The sequence below is a fragment of the Typopeltis vanoorti genome, chromosome 16 (genome assembly GCF_054136105.1).
Source record: "Typopeltis vanoorti isolate ZY-2024b chromosome 16, IOZ_Tvanoo_1.0, whole genome shotgun sequence".
NCBI classification, from domain to species: domain Eukaryota; kingdom Metazoa; phylum Arthropoda; class Arachnida; order Uropygi; family Thelyphonidae; genus Typopeltis; species Typopeltis vanoorti.
In genome coordinates this window covers 38,035,955-38,055,817 of record NC_143564.1, presented here as the reverse complement: position 1 = coordinate 38,055,817, position 19,863 = coordinate 38,035,955, and the positions used below count along the sequence as shown (strand labels likewise).

The window sequence follows — 19,863 nt, the reverse complement described above, 5'->3', positions numbered from 1 at the left end:
ATTCGGAAAGGCAGCAGGAGTAGATGATATTCTACCAGGAATGCTGAAGTATGGTGGTATAAAAGTCTTACAGTGGCTGCACTGCATAGTTCAGAAGTCCTGGACAGAGGGACGAATTCCTGATGATTGGAGTAGAGCTCTCATAGTACCCATATATAAAAAGGGAAATAAAACTGAATGTGAGAATTACAGAGGTATTTCCCTACTGAATGTTCCTGGTAAGATTTATGCGAGTATAAATCTTATCAAGTATAATCTTGAGAAATGGTTGAAAAGAATTGTGGAAGAAAAGGTTGGTGAAGAACAAGCTGGATTCAGGCCAAATAGAGGCTGTCAAGATCAGATCATCACTTTACAACAAATAGTTGAAAAATCATGGGAATATAACAAAGATCTGTATTTAAGTTTTGTCAATCTGGAAAATGCACATGACAAGGTGCCAAGAGAGAGGCTATTCAATACGCTACAGTTATATGGTGTCAATGGGGCATTATATCAAGCAATACTTAGTCTTTATTTGAGTTGTAAGTCAGCAGTTAGAATTGAAGGAAGTACAGAAAGAGGGTTTAATGTTAAATCTGGTGTGAGACAAGGATGTATACATTATCCCCTCTGTTATTCATTATCTATATGGATCACATTATGAAGGAAAGTGGTATTAAACCTGATATCAAAATGGAGATGTTAATGTCAGCTCTTTGCTTTATGCAGATGATGTTATACTTCTAAATAAATCCGCTACATGTCTGCAAGCTTTCCACTAAATTGAATAACTGTTGTAATAGATATGGTATGAAGATCAGCAATAAAAAGACGAAGACAATGAAAATAGGCAGAATTGTTGAAAATATCAACTGCGTTGAGAATGGAGAACCTGTGGAACAAGTAAAACATTTCAGCTACTTAGGCACGATTTTTAATGAAGATGGTAAATTAAATATGGAAATGGACAACAGAATCAACAAAGCTGATGTGGTAGGAAGTCAATTGAATAAATTCATATGGAATAAGAGAGAAATTAGTCAGAACACTAAATTAACTGTATACAAGACAGTGTTCAAACCAGTTTTAACTTATGGATCTGAGAGCTGGGTCAGAAGTAAAACACTTGACCAAAGACCAGAGACCACAGATATGAGATATGAGAGTCCTGAGAAAGATTAGAGGCACGAACAGATGGCACAATGGCAATATTATATTAAAAACAAGAATATTAGGAAAGAACTTGACATTGTCAGCATCCCTGGCAGGAAAATGACCCAGAGGAAGACCAAGATATAGGTGGATTGATACGGTACAAAGTGCCTTAGACGATAGAAATATAAGACCTGATAATTGGAGTCTTGACAAGTATCAGACTGATTAGGAGGAGAATTGTAGATAGGAAGTTAGTCATGATGTAAATTTTTCATGTAGTACTATCATATCTTGTACACCCCTTGAGGGTACATGGCAGGAATTTGATGGTGATGGTTTTATCATTTGGAATTGAATCTTTCTGCAAGCAGCTGGAAAACCTAACTTGGTGGCAGTAATTATCATCCTATGACCCTATGTAGTCAAAGACTCATCAGGGGGTTTCTTTGTCATATACACACAGCCCATCATACCTTGCATTAAATGCATTCAAATTCTCTGCAAACACCATGTTCTCAGGTAATGCATTCCATTCATTCATAGCTCTTTATTCAAAAAATATGCCACTCATTCCCTTGCTCACACCCCTCCTTACACAGCTTCCAGGAATGACCTCTTGTTCTTCCCTGATCTCCCACCATTTTATGAAAAACCTCTTCAATGTTAATACTGTATCAACCCATTACCAACTTGTATATCTCTATCTTATCACCCCCTCTGTAAATTTCATTTTCTCACCCTTTTTTCTTATTCAACATTTCAGACATCAGAAACTACCTTAGTCAATTGCCTCTGGACATTATCCAGCATCTCTTCATCCTTTTAAAACTAGGTGACTAAATCTGTGCACAGTAGTCCATATGTGGCTTAATCAAGGCCTTATGCAATGGAACCATAATCTCCTTACTTCTAAAAGTCAATGTCCTCTGCATCGTTGTCAAAATTGTCCTCCCAATTTTGGCAGTGTATCCTCTAAATTTTAGATCCTTATCTGCCATCACCAGAAGATGTCTTATTTCCTCCACTTCTAATACTATATCCTCACATCTGTTCTACTCCTCATAATTAGTTCCAACTTTGTGTCATCTGCAAACTACTGAATATCCCCATTCAAGTCTTCCTCAATATCATAAACACACTAGTTAAACAGCAATGGCCCTAAAACAGATCCTGAGGCACACCACTATTGGCTTTCCTCTTCTTGAATATTGCTCCCCCATATGCAACTTGCTGAAGACTTGCTGGAGACAGGCTATCAGATAGCCTGTCTCCAATCCAGTGCACTAGTCTAATATCCAACTCCATCCGCTCTAGTTTGCCTAACAACTTATCATGCTGTAATCTATCAAAAGCCTTTGCAAAATCTAAGTATACTACTGTATATCGATCTCCCTCATCCAGTGCAGCTGTCATGTTATTGTAATAGTAAGTAAGTTACTAAAATATGACCTCCCTTTATCAAATTCAAATCTGTGCTATCCATCAAAGATAATAACCACTGTTGTCAACCCAATTCTTGATCCTTTTTTCCACCACCTTTCCAACACTTTAACCAACACACAATCACATCACAGATTGACCTGTAATTTGATGCTTGAGTTCTTATTGCCTCCCTTATGAAGCGATACAGTCGTGCCTTCCTTCCACTCCTTTAGGAACTTGACCCAATGTAAGACTCATATTAAACAAATATATCAAGGCAGATATTAACTCCCTGACACATCCCTTCAAAATATGGTGATATCAAGAAACTTGTTTTTTTTACTTCTGGTTGCTGTCTCATCATCCTAGTCTATATTGCCATAATTAAAATCACCCATAATGATCACCCTTTTCTTATTTGCTTCACTTGTTTGCTTATACATTTCATAGTCTTCACATTATCCTACATTACATTGCTCTTCACAGTGTGAAGGATAATGTAATGCTACCCTCTTCTTCATTCATAAGCACCACTTCAATCTGTTCTTCCTTACTCTGCTGCTCTTTCACATCACTTTTACTTGCTCAGATTCATTCTCTGTGTTCATTACTTTCCTTTCCAGCAGCAGTCTTTCCGGGTCTATTCTGACTACGTATTTCATGCTATTCACCTCTTTCTCACACTATACTGCCTCAAAACCTCTGCCACTATTTCCCCTTGCATCTCTACCTTGTATGGAAATAACTCTTTTTCTGTCATCAATAGCACTCCACCTCCCTTTTTACCCTTCCATCTCTATTCCTGTTATCCTCATCTATCTCTCACTTAATCCATAAATGTTTGGGTAAACAAAATCAATGCAATCATTGATTGCATTGATTTTGTTTACCCATTTCCCTTGTTTCTGATACTTCTAGCCTTTGTATACAAATATAATAGCTCATTCTTGGATCTATAACAAGTTTCACTGATACCACTTATTAGATGTGACTTCTCCATGCCTTCCTCAAGCCCTTTCTTTTTCTCCTTACTCATCCCAGAACTTTCTTCAAATCTGACTGTTTTCCCTACATCCACATTAAATGCAGGCCATCTCATTCCCTTCTTGTCTACACGTATTTACATCCTCTTTGAGCATCAGCCTTTTTTCATGCTCTGTTCCCCCCCATCTGTCCTAAAGTCTACCTGGTTTTCCTGTTTGTCTTGCACACTAATTCTCTCATTCTCTACACTCATGCTACCCTCTTCTTCATTCATAAACACCACTTCATTCGGTTCTTCCTTACTCTCCTGCTCTTTCACATCACTTTTACTTGCTCAGATTCATTCTCTGCATTCATTACTTTCCTTTCCAGCAGCAGTCTTTCCAAATGACTTACACCAAAACTATTCAAATGCATTCCATCAGTCTTATTCAGTTTAATCCAGCCTTCAAATTCATTGCACATTAATAACTGCACTCCTTTATCATCACACATTTCTGCTAATGTATCATTCATAATCCTTGCTCTCTGTTTCATCTCATCATTGTCATACCTGGGCACCAGACTACCTTTCTTATCATACTGTTATCTTTTATCCTTCTCGACAACCTTCTGATATTCAGTCTGACATTCTCTTTGTTCCCAGTCCTTGCTATATCCTTGTCCAAGTGATATCCTTGCTATCACTACCAATTCTTTTGCTTGCTTACTCCTCATATCCAACCCCTCAATCATTTTATTAATTTTACCTCCCTGAAAACAAACCTTGTGTATGTTCTCATTTACTACACCTTTAATAATTGAATCTCCATACAGTGCCACCTTGCTGGTATTTCATTACCTCTTTCATACTGACATATTTTTCTTTTAATTTCTTCACTCTTCCATATGTATCTACAATTCTTTTAATTTTACTCTACATCTACCTCATCTCTTGCATCATCTTCGCCAACTCAGCTTTAAAATCTTGCATTATTTTATCATTATCATTCACTCTTGCTATGCTATTTTATTGCCAGTCACACACTTATCCTCCACTGTGTTCACTATTACTATTAATTTCATTCTGTTTTTCAGTATCATTATCACCTGTTTTATTGAACTGGGAAGTCAGTAGTTCAGGAAAATAATTTCTGCAGATCAGCCACTAGATAGTATATTAAACCAAACCTATTGGTAATGCTTTGAGTGGCTTCCTGATCAGCTGTCGAATAATCCTATCAGGTTGTGCCTAGAGAGAAGAGAGTCTGAGTGCAACAGGTTGAAGGAAGCACTCTTGTGGCCATGCTAGATTTTGGGTGTGGTCACTCCCTATGAGTAAGTCATGTCCACAATTTCTTCACCTCTACTGCATACCCCTATTCTGTATATTTTAACATGAAAGACAGTATAAAAATTATAGTGTTATTGAAATCAAAAATATCTCCTGCAAAAAACAATAAAAATATACCCTAAAAAATCAACAAAACAATAAGACTCCATGCTACTGGGGAAAAAAAAAACAAAAAAACAGTGTGCTAGTAAAAAGTTCTAGTAATATTTCATTCAAGTATGAATAATTATAAAGATATTTACTAAAGATCCAAAACGCTTCAGTTAAGCGATGTAAAATTAAATAAGTCAAGTAGTTATTAGATCCAGTATTATTTCAAAGCCGAATATAGAAACTATGAAAGTTTCGTAAAGAAGAGAGCTTATGGGAATACATTACCCAGCATTCACGAGTATGGATCGAATATATTTTATGGACCACTTAGAAGACATAGGTCCATACTAAGGCAACTTGTGAATGCTGGAGAATGTATTCCCATAAGCTCTCTGATCAACTTACCTTACAAAACTTTCATAGTTTCTACATTTGGTTTTGAAATAATGCTGGATCTAATATCTGCTTGACTTATATAATTATAAAGATATTTATTTTTTAACATTTGTGTTATGATAAATTAAAAACATGAAGCATTTTTTTTAATTATTAAATATATTTTTAGTTATGCGAATCCAATATACATATAGTAAAAACAAAAATTATGAAATGTATATTTTCATTAATAAAAAAAAATTTTAAGGACATGAATGAAAGTGTTTCTGTTAGGAAGAAGTTAATTTGGTGATATTTATTATTTTTAGCCATATATGGGACTCCACATGAATAAGATGGTTTTTGAGGTCCATACGTGAATTAAACCCAGTAGCATGTTCATGGGTGGCCAAAAAATTGTTGACTACTGTTCTAATTTAAGATACAAATGATTCTGAAATTTAACAGAGATTTCCAACTATATGAGTTTAAACTTTTAATGCAAATAGTTCAAACCACATTGGAATGAAATTGTGTCTTCAAGCTGACATGGTTCTAACAGTGGTTAGTTGATATATGGAAAGGGACACATTTTCCCTTTAAAAAAAAAAAAGGACATGAACAATTATAGAATAGATCTACACTTATCTATGATAATATGGTGGCAAATATATATAAGTAAAAAAAAAGTAATAAAATTTTTTAAAATGCTTTGTATCCTCTAAAGACCTTTTGTATACCCCTGGGGGGGGGGGGGATGCAAAATGGTTACCACACTTTGAAAAACACTGACATAGACTACCAACAATGTGCACTGCCACTTACAGGCATCCAAACTCAATCTGTTATTCATCAGATGCCCAAGGCTTAACAAATTCGCTGCCACGCTCCTCAGGCATAGTTTGTTCCTGCACGCCAAGCGCTTTCGTGTCTTCAAGGTCATATGAGTAATCTCGTAACCGGCTTATCAGACAGAATTTTGTTTCATGCACCAACTACGAGTAATCTCGTATCACCCCCATCTTCAAGGTCACTACGAGTAATCTCGTAGCCGGCTTATCAGACAGAATTTTGTTTCATAGGCCAACTACGAGTAATCTCGTATCACTTCCACCTATATATTACATGCGCTGACGATGGTGTTTATTGCATCTAGTCTAGTTTTAGTTTCTAGTCTCTAAGAACTTTCAATTTCGCCATAGCCAGTAAAAGAAAACTTACTGATATAGAAGTAGAAGCTTATACTAATATGAGCGATGATGATTTTCATGAAATATTTGGTTCCGATTCCAAAGATGATCCTACAGACGACTCTAGCGGTTACTCAGATGATGAAGAAACTTTTGAAGATGAAGTTAGCATCCAGCCAAATACATGAACATCTACTTATTGGGAAAATTCAGAACAAGAACCCCCACAATTTGACTTTGTTGAAACTGCAGGTTTTAAAATTGACACTGGAAATTTCAGTCTCAAAAGGTTAGTTGAACTTTTCTTTTCTGAAGATTTTCTCACAATTTTAGTAGAACAAACCAATTTATATGCTTTACAAAATATTGAGCAAAGCCGAGCACAGATCAAAAAAAGTCAAAGAATTTCAAACTGGAAAGCAACAGGCATACCTGAAATGAAATTATTTCTTGGACTTTTACTTCATGTGGGTCCTTGTAATTTACCATCTATTGAGCATTATTGGAGTACAAATCAACTTTACAATTTGCCATTTTGGCACTCTAAAATGAGCCGAAATCGATTTCAAATTTTATTGCATCATTTGCATTTCGCAGATAATTCCTAAGCAGCTAATGATAAATTGCACAAATTAAGACCAGTCCTAGATCATTTTAATAGTGTAATGCGAAATAGCTACACACCAGACAGAAACTTATGTATTGATGAGTCAATGGTGTTGTGCGTGGTAGACTGGCATTTCGGCAATACATAAAAAACAAAAAACATAAATATGGCATGAAATTCTATGAACTATATGAATCGAATGGATTGGTGATAAAAATAAAAATTTATACAGGAAAATCTGAATCCTCTTTAGCGAAAATGGGTAACGCATATGATATTGTATTCCACTTGATGGAAGAATATTTAGACAGGGGTTATTTATTGCATATGGACAATTTTTATAATTCTGTAGCTCTAACAGAATCGCTTACCAACAGAAAAACATATGTGTGTGGAATATTGAGAAATAATAGGAAAAACAATCCACCAGATGTTATTCAGAAGAAACTAAAGAAAGGGGAATTTGTCTGGCAAAGAAGAGGTCCTGTTGTAGTCAGCAAATGGAAGGATAAGAGGGAAGCTCTTTCCATTTCAAATATGCACAAATTTGAAATGGTTGAAGCGCAAAATCGGAATGGTAAATTTCAATTAAAACCAAATATCGTTAGGGATTATAATTTGGGTATGTCAGACACCAATCTTTCTGATCAAATGCTTTCTTACTATTCCACCTTACGAAAGACAATTAGAGCCAAAGAAATTGGCAATACGCATTTTTGAGGTATACATTCAAAATGTGCATAAATTTTATAACATGATTACTGGAAATGCAATGACTGCGTTAAAATTTAGAGATCAATTTATCTCAGTTTTTGTTGGAATGGATGAGCTTACAGCATCAGAGAATATCAGGAGGAATCGGGATTTTCATTATTTGGAAATTTTACCACCAATAGAAAAAAGAGTCGCCCGACAAAGCCATGTTGTGTGTGTACACGAAACAAACAATGACGCGAAACGTGCTATTATTGTCCTATTTGTCCTTCTTGGAACCAATTAACCGCGCTATAAGAAAGGGGAATTTGTCTGGCAAAGAAGAGGTCCTGTTGTAGTCAGCAAATGGAAGGATAAGAGGGAAGCTCTTTCCATTTCAAATATGCACAAATTTGAAATGGTTGAAGCGCAAAATCGGAATGGTAAATTTCAATTAAAACCAAATATCGTTAGGGATTATAATTTGGGTATGTCAGACACCAATCTTTCTGATCAAATGCTTTCTTATTATTCCACCTTACGAAAGACAATTAGAGCCAAAGAAATTGGCAATACGCATTTTTGAGGTATACATTCAAAATGTGCATAAATTTTATAACATGATTACTGGAAATGCAATGACTGCATTAAAATTTAGAGATCAATTTATCTCAGTTTTTGTTGGAATGGATGAGCTTACAGCATCAGAGAATATCAGGAGGAATCGGGATTTTCATTATTTGGAAATTTTACCACCAACAGAAAAAAGAGTCGCCCGACAAAGCCATGTTGTGTGTGTACACGAAACAAACGATGACGCGAAACGTGTTATTATTGTCCTATTTGTCCTTCTTGGAACCAATTAACCGCGCTATACAAGGTATTCCTGTGTTTTTAATCTCATTCCCTTTTCATGTCTATATCACCTTAGTTTAGTCTCTACTTTGACATTCTTGAATGTTTAGAGTGTGATTTTACATGATATCTCTTCACTTCAAATTTTTCTCAGAACTCTCTCATATCTGTACTTTCTAGTATTTGATCAAGAGTTCTGTGTCTGACCCAACTCTCACATCCATAAATTAAAGTTTAGAACTCTATCTTGTATTTTGCTAATTTATTATTATTATTATTACACCCTCCATGGAGTCGGAAGACTCGTCGTGGGGAGATTCGTTCAACTGATAATGTATTTATCATATAGAATCTTAAAATTCTTAACACTCTTGCATTAACAGCATGTTCTAGTAATGCGTTCCATTCACTGACAATTCTCCATGTAAAAAATCTACTCCTCACACCCCTCTTCACCACAATTTTACATAACTTCCAGGAATGACCTATGGTTCTTCCCCTCTCACCTTCTACTGTTTTTATAATCCTCTCTTAATTAATCTGATAAAATCCTCTCACTAAATTAAATGTCTCTATCATATCACCTCTCTTCCTCCTATCAACCAAACTCTGCAATCCACTCTTCAACCTCTCTCCATAGCCATCATTCAAAAGTTCTGATATTGTCTTAGTCACTCGCCTCTGGACCCTCTCCAATGTTTTCAAAAAACAAGTTAAACAGCAGGGGCCCAAGAACAGAACCCTGAGGTACACCACTAGTTACCCTCCTTTTTTTTGAGGCACTGCTCCATCATACACAACCTGCTGGTATCGTTCAGAGAGCCAGTATCTGATCCATCTAGTATACCACTAAATTTCTCTTATCCCATATAAATTTATTCAGAGGACTCTGCAGATTTGCTTATGTTATCAGTTTCCATATTTCATTGCCATCTTCGCTGAAAATTGCATCTAAATTGATGAAATATTTATTTCTGTAGGTTCTCTGTTGTTATTTAAATGTAAAGAAATACGTAAAATGACTTGGATAACACCTGATGGACTGCAAAAGATTGATTGCATTTCGATCAAGGGTAGCTTTAATTGTGAAAGCTAAATAATAATAATTAAAGCTGTTTAAGAATATGAAAAAGAAAATAAAAGACAAAGGCTTTGAAAATAAATAGAAACACTGAACACATTAACTGCATCACAAATGGAGAACCTATAGAACAAGTAAAATATTTCAGCTTAGGCACTATTAGCAATTTAGGCTAATTTTTAGATGAAGATGGCAAATTAAATGTCACATGACTTGCTTCCATTATTCATACCATATTCACCTTTGCTCATTTTTGTATTTATCTCCTCACTCTCTACCACCCTCACATGTGGATGTGAATTTAATGTGGAAAAGTGTCAAGTTATGTGTCCACACAATGATTTAACTGTGAGCTCACAATCACACTGCTCATCCAGTGCATGCCATCTGGAAGTATCAATTATATCACCAAAAATGTAGAAAAGTGTAAAATTATGCATTTTGGGATACAAAGATTACAATCTATGTATCACATTGAAGGAACTGTACTTTGCGAAATTGATGAAGCCAGGGATTTGAGTCATAGATAGAGAGCTGAAGTTTAGAGGGCATATCGCTAAAGTATCTAGGGTAGCTCACAGGACTACTTGGTTATTGAAGAACACACTAACAAGAAGAGATAAGGGAGTTATCACTCCTTTATAAAGTGACCACATCTGGATTATTGTGCTGAGGTCTGGTTACCTCAGCACAATAATCTGGTTTCTTAGGGATGAAGAAGCCCTGGAGAGGATCCAGAAGTGAGTGACCAAGAGAGTGAGCGGTCTGTGGAATGCCTATGAGGATAGATTAAGGGTTTGTGGATTGCAAAAGTTGTTTGAAAGGGGAAAAAAAGGGGGATATAATAGAAACATTTAAGTTAATTAAAATGTTTTATAGGATTGATGCAGGAGAAATGTTTCAGCATTTGGCTAGAGGGAGCAGAACAGAAGGTCATCCCTGGAAGTCGGGTAAGAGTGTGGATTAGCAAGGGCATGAGGACTAGATTTTTTGCTTGAAGAGTTGTAAATGAGTGGAATGGGTTGCGTATGTCAGTTGTGAGTCTGTCTATGGTTTCAAGGAAGAGGTATGATAGATATTATGTCGATAATTTGTGTCTCCCATGATGAATCTTAGAACTCTATAGGGGTAGTGCCAGTGTAATAATAATAATAAATATGGAAATAGATAACAGAATTAGCAAAGATGGCATGTTAGGTAGTCAACTGAATCAATTTATATGGAAGAGAGAAATTAGTCAAAACACTAAACTAGCTGTATACAAGACAGTGTTCAAACCAATTTTAACTTATGGATCTGAGACCGGTTAGAAATAAAAAAACTTCATCAAAGACTAGATACCAGAGATTCGGGAAGTGAACAAATATAAAACTTAATTACATTTCAATGATTTTTTAACTGCTTATCTTAAAGTAAAAATCTGATCCTGACAATCCATCTGTCTTGAATCCAGCCTATTCTTCAGGTTTCTATTCCACAATTTCTTAGCCTTTTCTTATTGTATACTCAAGTTTAAATCTTACCTGAAGTACAGTAGGGAAATGCATCTGCACTCTCACATTGTTTGAAGTCAGTTTTAAAGATTAGTACTATGAGAAATCGAATCAAATTACCTTGAACTTGACCTTCTTTTCAGACTGGAACTATGAATTGTAACCACTGTAAAACTTTTATCCCTCTAACCCAGGGTTCGGAAACCTGCAGCTCCGGAGCCGCATACGGCTCTTTGAATGAATAATTGCGGCTCTTTTCATTATTAAACAATCTATTTTTGAATAATGCAAAATGAATGTTATTTATTAAATTAGAAACTAAAAACACTAAATATAGCATTTGGAATAAATTAAGGACATTTTACACTAAGTCAAGGATATTTTACAATTGAAAATAGTACATGCGATGCTGAAAAATTTAATACTTTCATGTTTGAACGCTTTGAAATCATAGCAATAATCCTTCTTTACATTTGTCTTGGATTATCATGGATAATGCAAGAATTCATAAAGCCACTGATTTGTCAAATATTTGTTTTAATTATTCATGCCAATTAAAATTACTTTCACCATATTCGCACATGCTTAATCCCATACAAAACATTTTTTCAAAGATAAAATCTTATGTGAGAGAGGTTTTGTCTTCGGGAACGGAAAGAAATAATCTTCCTGATTTGATTCATGATGCGGTAGTTTATGTTGTTTTAATTTATTAAAACAAATACGTCATGCTAGGCTATTGTATGTAGCGCTACGGTAGCGCTTGCCTGTCTGAATGCTCCCATTGTCTTCGCATATAGTGCAGGTGTAGTCTGTAAATCTGCTCACTTTGTTAAAATAAGTAAAGGTTTTACTTATTTTAACATCATACACAATCACCAGTAAATGAAAGCAGTGCTTTCATTTACTGGTGATTGTGTTAGGTAACATGAATATTGTAACATTAAATTAAATATTAACAAAATAAAAATATTTTTATAGTATTTAAAATGTCAGCAAAGAAGAGAAAGATAGAACAAGAAAATAGGGAGTTTAAAAGTGAATGGACCGAAACCTATGCATTTGTAGCAAATACAGCAGGATTTCCAATGTGTTTAATATGCCATGAAAAGCTTTCAAACAATAAAAAATCAAATATACAAAGACATTTTTGTAATAAACATGATATATTTGACAAAGCATATCCACGGGGAGATGAAAGACACTGCACAGATTGTACTTATGTGTAGATACATAAACTCTCAAGGCCCTCAGGAAGAATTACTCAATATACTGCCACTTACAGGACAAACTGTGGAGAAAGCATTGAATATGCTGTTACCACTTGCTTGAAAAGTAAGGGTATTAATATTAACAAAATAATATCCATTGTGACTGATGGGAGCGCTGAGCATGAAAGGTACAAAAAAAGGTTTTGTTTCTTTATTTAAAAAACAAATTTTGAAAGGAAAAAACGTGTTTTCCTTTCACTGCATAATCCATCAAGAGATACTTTGTGCACAAACTTTTCCAAAAGAGATAACAGTAGTGATGGATTTGGTTGTAGAAATTGTTAACAAAATAATGGCAAGACCTCTACATCATCGGCAATTTTGTGAACTTCTTAAAGAAATCAATTGCAAATATTCAGATCTTCTTTGGCATAACAGAATAAGATGGCTTTCCAGAGGTGCAGTGTTGCTGCGATTTGCCACCTGCCTTGGAGAGGTTAAGTTGTTTCTAAGACAAAAAGACCTTGAATATGCACAGTTAGAAGATACTCATCAGTTACAAAAATTCTACTTTATGGTGGATAAGAAACTACAGGGAAAGGGAAATACAGCAGTTTGCTTTTAGAAGAAGTGATTTCATTTGAATAAAAATTATATTTGTTTGCGACAGACTTAGAGAAAGGCACATTATTACATTTTCCTTCGTTGAAGAAATATCAACAAGAACAAGCTGATAATAATTCCATAAAATTAACCTTTTTCAAAGAAATTGTAGTAAATATGCGATCTGAATTTAATGGCAGATGTGAGGAGTTTAGAAAGAACAAGGCAACTATGTCATTTTTATTGCGACCACTTGAAATTAATCCTACCAAATTAAATTTTTCACCTTTTGCTGGAATTGATGAGGCTGCATTTCAACTTGAGTTAGAGGACCTGAAAACCAAGGATTTGTGGAATTTAAAATTTAGAAATCTTGAAGCTGACCTGGAGGAGTTGGAAAGACAAAAATCTACCCTTGCAATACAACACAAATGGTCTGAAATAGAAGATCTTAAAAAGCAAGATCAGATTGTATTTGAGACGTGGAATTGTTTACAGGACACTTATGTTAAAAACATACGCATTTGGACTTCTATTGATTTTCGGATCAACATATTTCTGTGAGCAAATATTTTCTAATATGAATTTTATTAAAAGTAACTTGAGAAACCAACTAAACAACGTGAGTTTTTCGTCATGTTTGAAAATAAAAATTACGGCGTATTCGCCGCATATTGAGAAACTATCCCAAAAACTTCAACAGCAAAAGTTGCACTAAGAAGATATTTTAAATTTAAAAAATTAAAGAAATAGGTATGTTATTGGATTTTATACATATGTTTTTGTAAGGAGGAGAAAATCTTTGTTTTATTATTTAATATTTGTGCGGAGACTGGAAAAAGTGTTGCTGAATGAAGTGAAAATGGATGTGCAGAACCAGGGAAACTAGAACTACCAAGGAGGGGGGGAAGTTGATATCCAGACATCAGTGAGACAGTTGAGTGTAAAAATGTATATAATGTACCTGAGCCAGCAATAAGGACAAAAAATGGGAATGGGATATTTAGAATAACGCATCAAGATAGGGGTGGGACAAAGGGAACACTGCAATTCATGTATACTAATGCCAGGAGTATTAGGAACAAGAAGGAAGAATTTTTGGCCTTGATTGGCTCTTCCTGGCCACAGGTTATTGGCATTAGTGAAACATGGCTGACGGAAGATGATATAGTTAGTGGGATAGAATGTGTAGGTTATAGTATGTTTAGGAGGGACAGAGAGAATAAAATTGGGGGAGGGGTGTTGTTGATGATAGCTGATGAACTGCAGCCAAGGAGAATTGAAGTATTGCAGGATAGTGAAAGGAGCTCATTTGAGGCTATTTGGTGTGAGATTGATACTGGCAGAATAAAATATACAGTTTGGTGCTGCTATTGACCAGGTGATGGAATAGATGGTGGAGATGGTATGCATAAACAAATTGATGAAATGAGTGGAAGGAGGGTAATTATTATGGGGGATTTCAACTATGGTAACATTGATTGGAAGGAGGAGAGGACACATGTGAGGAAGGAAATGGATTTTATTCAATTATTAAGGGATAACTATCTGAAACAGCATGTAATTGAAAATACTAGAGGTGTGAGAGTGCTTGACCTGGTAATAGTATCTGAGAATTTGACTGTAATGAATATGACCATGTTGCCACCTATTGGTGAGAGTGATCATAAGGTCTTGACCTGGGAGGTGGCTAAAGGTGTGAAATTTGTGATTAAGACAGTGTATATGTGGAATTACCGTACTGGCAAGTATGACAAGCTTAGGAGATTGCTTGGATCAGTGCCATGGCATGTACAACTGCAAGGGCTGGACGCCGATAGAGCATGGGAAGTGATCAAAGAGCATTTACAGGAGGTTATGGCTGATTGTATACCTAAGGTCCGAATAGTGAAACAAGGAGGGGTTAAATGGATGAATAACACCATTAAGCTTGAGCTGCAAAAAAAGAAACAACTATGGAGGGAATTTAAAGAAAGGGGTGACCTGCAGGCACACGAACAGTATAAAGTACAGGCTAGAAGGGTAATGAGTGTGGTAAAAACAGCAAAAGCTGATTATGAAAGGAAACTAGCTATGCAAGCAAAAGAGAATCCCAAACAGTTCTTTCAATATGCTGCAAGCAAGAAAAAAACTGTACATGGCAAAATGATTTTAAGGAATGACGATGGTAAAGAGTTCACTGAACCAGTCGATATAGTGGAGTTACTGAGCGCGCACTTTGCAAAAGTATATCATCCAGGTGGTGACGTTGAAAAAATGAAGGAACCATTAGTTTATATGGGAATTGTGATGAATGAAGTGGAGGTGAATAGTCTATTACAGAACCTTAATGTGAATACATCTGTGGGATTGGATGGTATACCGGCACGGGTCTTGCATGAAGCGGCTAATGAATTATCAGTGCCCTTGACCATGTTGTTTAATCTGAGTCTCAGGTCTGGCTTAGTCCCGAAGGCGTGGAAAGAGGGGAAAATAGTTCCACTGCATAAAGGAGGATCCAAGACTATGGTTGCAAATTACCGACCGATCAGCATATCAGGAGTCGTTGTCAAGGTCTTGGAGAAAGTAGTCAAGGGAAAAATACAGGAATGGATTGATGAAAATGAGATACTGTACAGAGGACAGCATGGCTTTGTGAAGGGTAGATCATGCCTCAGTAACTTGCTCAAGTTTTATAACAAGTTGACGGCTGAACTGGATAAGGGAAATGGGTTTACAGTGATACTGCTGGACCTGGCAAAGGCGTTTGACAGGATACCACATGGAATACTAATCCGTAAACTACAACATATGGGAATGGATATAGGATTGGTGAGATGGATAGGTGGTTGGTTGATGGAGAGATATCAAAGAGTAGTTTATTCAGGAGTAGAGTCCAAAAGACGGCCTGTGACTAGTGGTGTGCCGCAGGGTTCTGTTCTTGGACCACTGCTGTTTAATCTGTTCATTAACGATATAGGGAATGGTCTAAGTGGGACAGTTCATTTGTTCGCTGATGATGCAAAGTTGGGTAGGGCGATAGTGAATGCAGAAGATGTCAAAGTCTTGCAAGATGACTTAGATAGATTGGAGTTCTGGACTAAGGAGAATGGATGTCAATTTAATGTGACAAAATGTAAGGTTATGCATTTTGGAGTGAAAAGATTAGCAGCAGTATACCACATTGGTGGAACTGTACTCCAAGAGATTGATGAGGCCAGGGACTTGGGAGTGTTGGTGGATAGGGAGATGAAGTTTATGGGGCACATTGCGAAAGTAGCTAAATCAGCTCATCAACTCACTTGGTTGTTGAAAAATACCTTGACGAGCAGAGAAAAACAAGTTATTGTACCTCTGTACCGAGCCCTGATAAGACCTCATCTCGACTACTGTGCCCAGATTTGGTCACCTCGGTTCCTTCTTGATGGGGAGGAGGTTGAGAGGATCCAGAGGCGAGTGACTAAGATGATAGCAGGTCTATGGAATGAACCATATGAGAACAGGTTGAAGATTTGTGGGTTGCAGAAACTAGTTGATAGGCGAAAAAGGGGAGATATGATTGAGACATTCAAATTGCTAAAAGGATTCTATAGGATTAATTCAGATGATATTTTTGAGATCAGGACTGGTGGTGGGAGAACTAGGGGACACCCATGGAAGCTGGGCAAGAGCGTGGTTAGCAGGGGTGTTAGAGCTGGGTTCTTTACTTTTAGAGTGGTAAATGAGTGGAATAAGCTGCCAGAGTCTGTTGTGGGTGCTATGACAGTGAGCGAGTTCAAGGCAAGGTATGATAGATACTGTGAGAATGTTGAACAGCTGTGTGAACATGATGTTTAGGGCCTCCCTCGATGAGTCTAAGGACTCCTGGAGTAGCCCGTGGTAATAATAATATTTAAAAATATCATATATATAATTTCATGTGACATGCCACCCCTGTGTTTTATAAGTATGATAACGTGTTACTGTAAAAAAAAAAAAAAAAAAAAAAAAAACTGAATAAATAATTTAATTATAATATTTTTCAATGTAGTTTCTAAATTTAAAGCAGTGATGAGCAATTAAATAGTAAATCAAATACTCGGTTCGATTCACATAAAGAATTATCTTTTATATCTTATCAAAGTAAAAGAATTTTCTTTTACTTTGATAAGAAAGTATTAATTTATTTTCCATTATTTAGGTATATTTTAATTTTTTAAACTATCAAATAAATCCCCATGTAAAAATCAACATTCATAAAATAGATTTTTAATTAAAATATACTAATTCTGTTGCACAAAACGAACACTGTGGACCGCACAAAAAATTTGAGAGGGCTGCATGCAGTCTGCAGACCACTGGTTGCTTATCACTGCATGCAGCTCCCTAAATTTTTTTTAACAGATATAATTTTAAAAATGGCTCTTCGCTCCAAAAAGGTTGCCGACTGCTGCTCTAACCCTTGAACATTTCTAATTAAATTATCATCTACTTCAGCTGCTTCTTCATATTCTGGTTTTTGATGACTTTCTATTTCAAGTATTGATGTACACTCCTCTGATTGCATTTTCTTGATTTTATACCAATGTTATTTCAGTAATTTGCTATTGTTAATTAATTAATTTAACAAATTAATTACTCCAGACATCCAGAATATGTTCAGCTTTATATCACCTTTATCATCCTGACCCCCTTTCCTATATTTCTAAATTTTTACAGTAATCTCAAGAACATTTTGATACCTTCATGATACTTGACTTCTTCTTACCAAAGTTTTCCCATGACTTTCAATTAGATACTTTTATACATAGTTTAGCTTTCATACAATTTTCTCTGTTCAGATATATTCTCTCAGGGTGCTTGATAACATACATGCTCGGAACTCCCACTGTGGTTTCTTGTTTTCTAGGACTTGCTCTTTACTTCATGAATTCACTATGAAGTTTGCATTTTTCTATCTTTGCAAGCCATGTAGCATTTTTCCATTGCTAAATCAGTCAGCATGACTTCTGATTTTGCAAATTCTTTTTATAATATTTGTATATTTGGGTCTTCATTTCATATTTGAAGCTCTTCAGCTTTGATGAAAAAACTTCACACATTTCTTCTCTTTTTTATATAATATTCATTTTTATCCTGTTTAGAACTAAATGATGATCAGTTCCTATTTCAAGTCACCTGCATACACTTACTGTATATCCTGAACCACCAGGAAGATATCACTGCCAACAGTACAACTATATTTATTTCTTCTGTGTTCTCTCCAAGTGAATTTTGCACATCTTTATGTTGAAATATTGTGTTAATAATGATTAGTCTATGTCCTGAGCAAAAATCCAGCAGATATCATTATTGATGCTGTTTTCCCCAAATTTTCCCAAACTGAAGTTTTGGTATTGGATTTTCCATTTTGAAATTTTCCCACATCACTGTACTTGAAATTGCCTCTGCATTAGATATTCTTCCTTTCTGTAATCACTGTTGCCTGAATATAACATCATGACTACTATATAGCAGTTTCTCACATGTTTTATTATTCTTCATCTCTGTAAACATTAACTAGGTCAGTGTGGTACTTTGCCAATGCTTCTGTTCCTCTGATGCACATGGTTCCTGTCTTCAGTTTTTCTGAGGCTGAGGTTGTTTTTAGCTGTATGGGAATCAAGGTACAATAAAATTCATGACATTTAGCTAATCTGAATAAAAGCATGTATTAAACCAGTAATATGGGGGGGGGGGGGGCTGAAAAGTTCTGATAAACACCTAGAACAGAAATTATATTAGCAGGCTCTTTGTATATATCCCAAAAGAAAAAGAACAAATTATTACAATCTCATGGAAGCATGGGAGTTCAAGGGTTTTAAGATATATTCTTTCTTGTGGTTATATCAGTTGCTTTAATATCATTTTTTGTTTTAGGTGAACTTTTCATTCTCCCTCATAGCTTACTACTGAGAAGCACTCAACAACAACAACAACCTATGCTGCGTATATGCTATATGGGCTTGACGAATACTTGCTTATTTTGAGTCTAATGGGTTGTGAATTCTTATTGTACTTGAATGAGTCATAGGTTCTTGAAATTATTTTTAAGACTAAAAAAATTTTTTTTTTAATTTATGTATTCTTTATAATCCTTAACTCTAAGTGATGTTGTCATTAGTCTAATTTGTAATGAAATATTTAGTGATGTTGAGTTAAATAGAAATCAACGTATGCTATTGCATAACATTTGGAAATCCTTAAGCTGAACATGCTCTCCAGTAACAACTTATAGATGTGAGACAGACTTGGAACCTAAAGAAGTCTGATAGTTAAGGGATATCTGCTTTGGAGATGTGGTGTTACAGAAGGCTGTTGAGGATATCATATACTGAAAGGCAGTCAGATAGATGGGTGCTAGAAAGGATCAGTAGAACTTTTTGGCATCTTAAAGATATTGACAGAAGAAAGCTGAAATATTTTGAACATAATGAAAGGATGGAAGCAGGACTTCTCAAAACAGTAATAGAAGGTAAAGTGCTGGGAAAAAGAGGAAGGGATAAACCCTCACTGAGATAGATGGATGGTGTGTCTGGAGTGACTGGTCATCAGTGTTGAAGCCTCCAGAAAAGCATACAAAAGGACCATCTGGTGAGGACTGGTGTAGTACATCACTGAAGAATGGAGTGGCCATACAGCATCTGATGATGTCCAATGAATGAATGGATGGATGGAATAAAGCGAGAAAATGCCTTGTCATATTCTTAAAAATATCCAATATGTTGAGAAGTAATAATTTGTTGCTTTTGGTCAAATATTTTTTTCTCTTCTACTATATATATCCAT

General features: G+C 35.6%; 1 protein-coding gene across 1 annotated transcript in view; it reads left to right on the top strand.

Moving 5' to 3' along the window:
* The window catches only part of tweek (transmembrane protein KIAA1109 homolog tweek), a 1,221,702-nt gene that overhangs the window by 705,873 nt on the left and 495,966 nt on the right, over nucleotides 1-19,863 (top strand). The window lies entirely within an intron of this gene.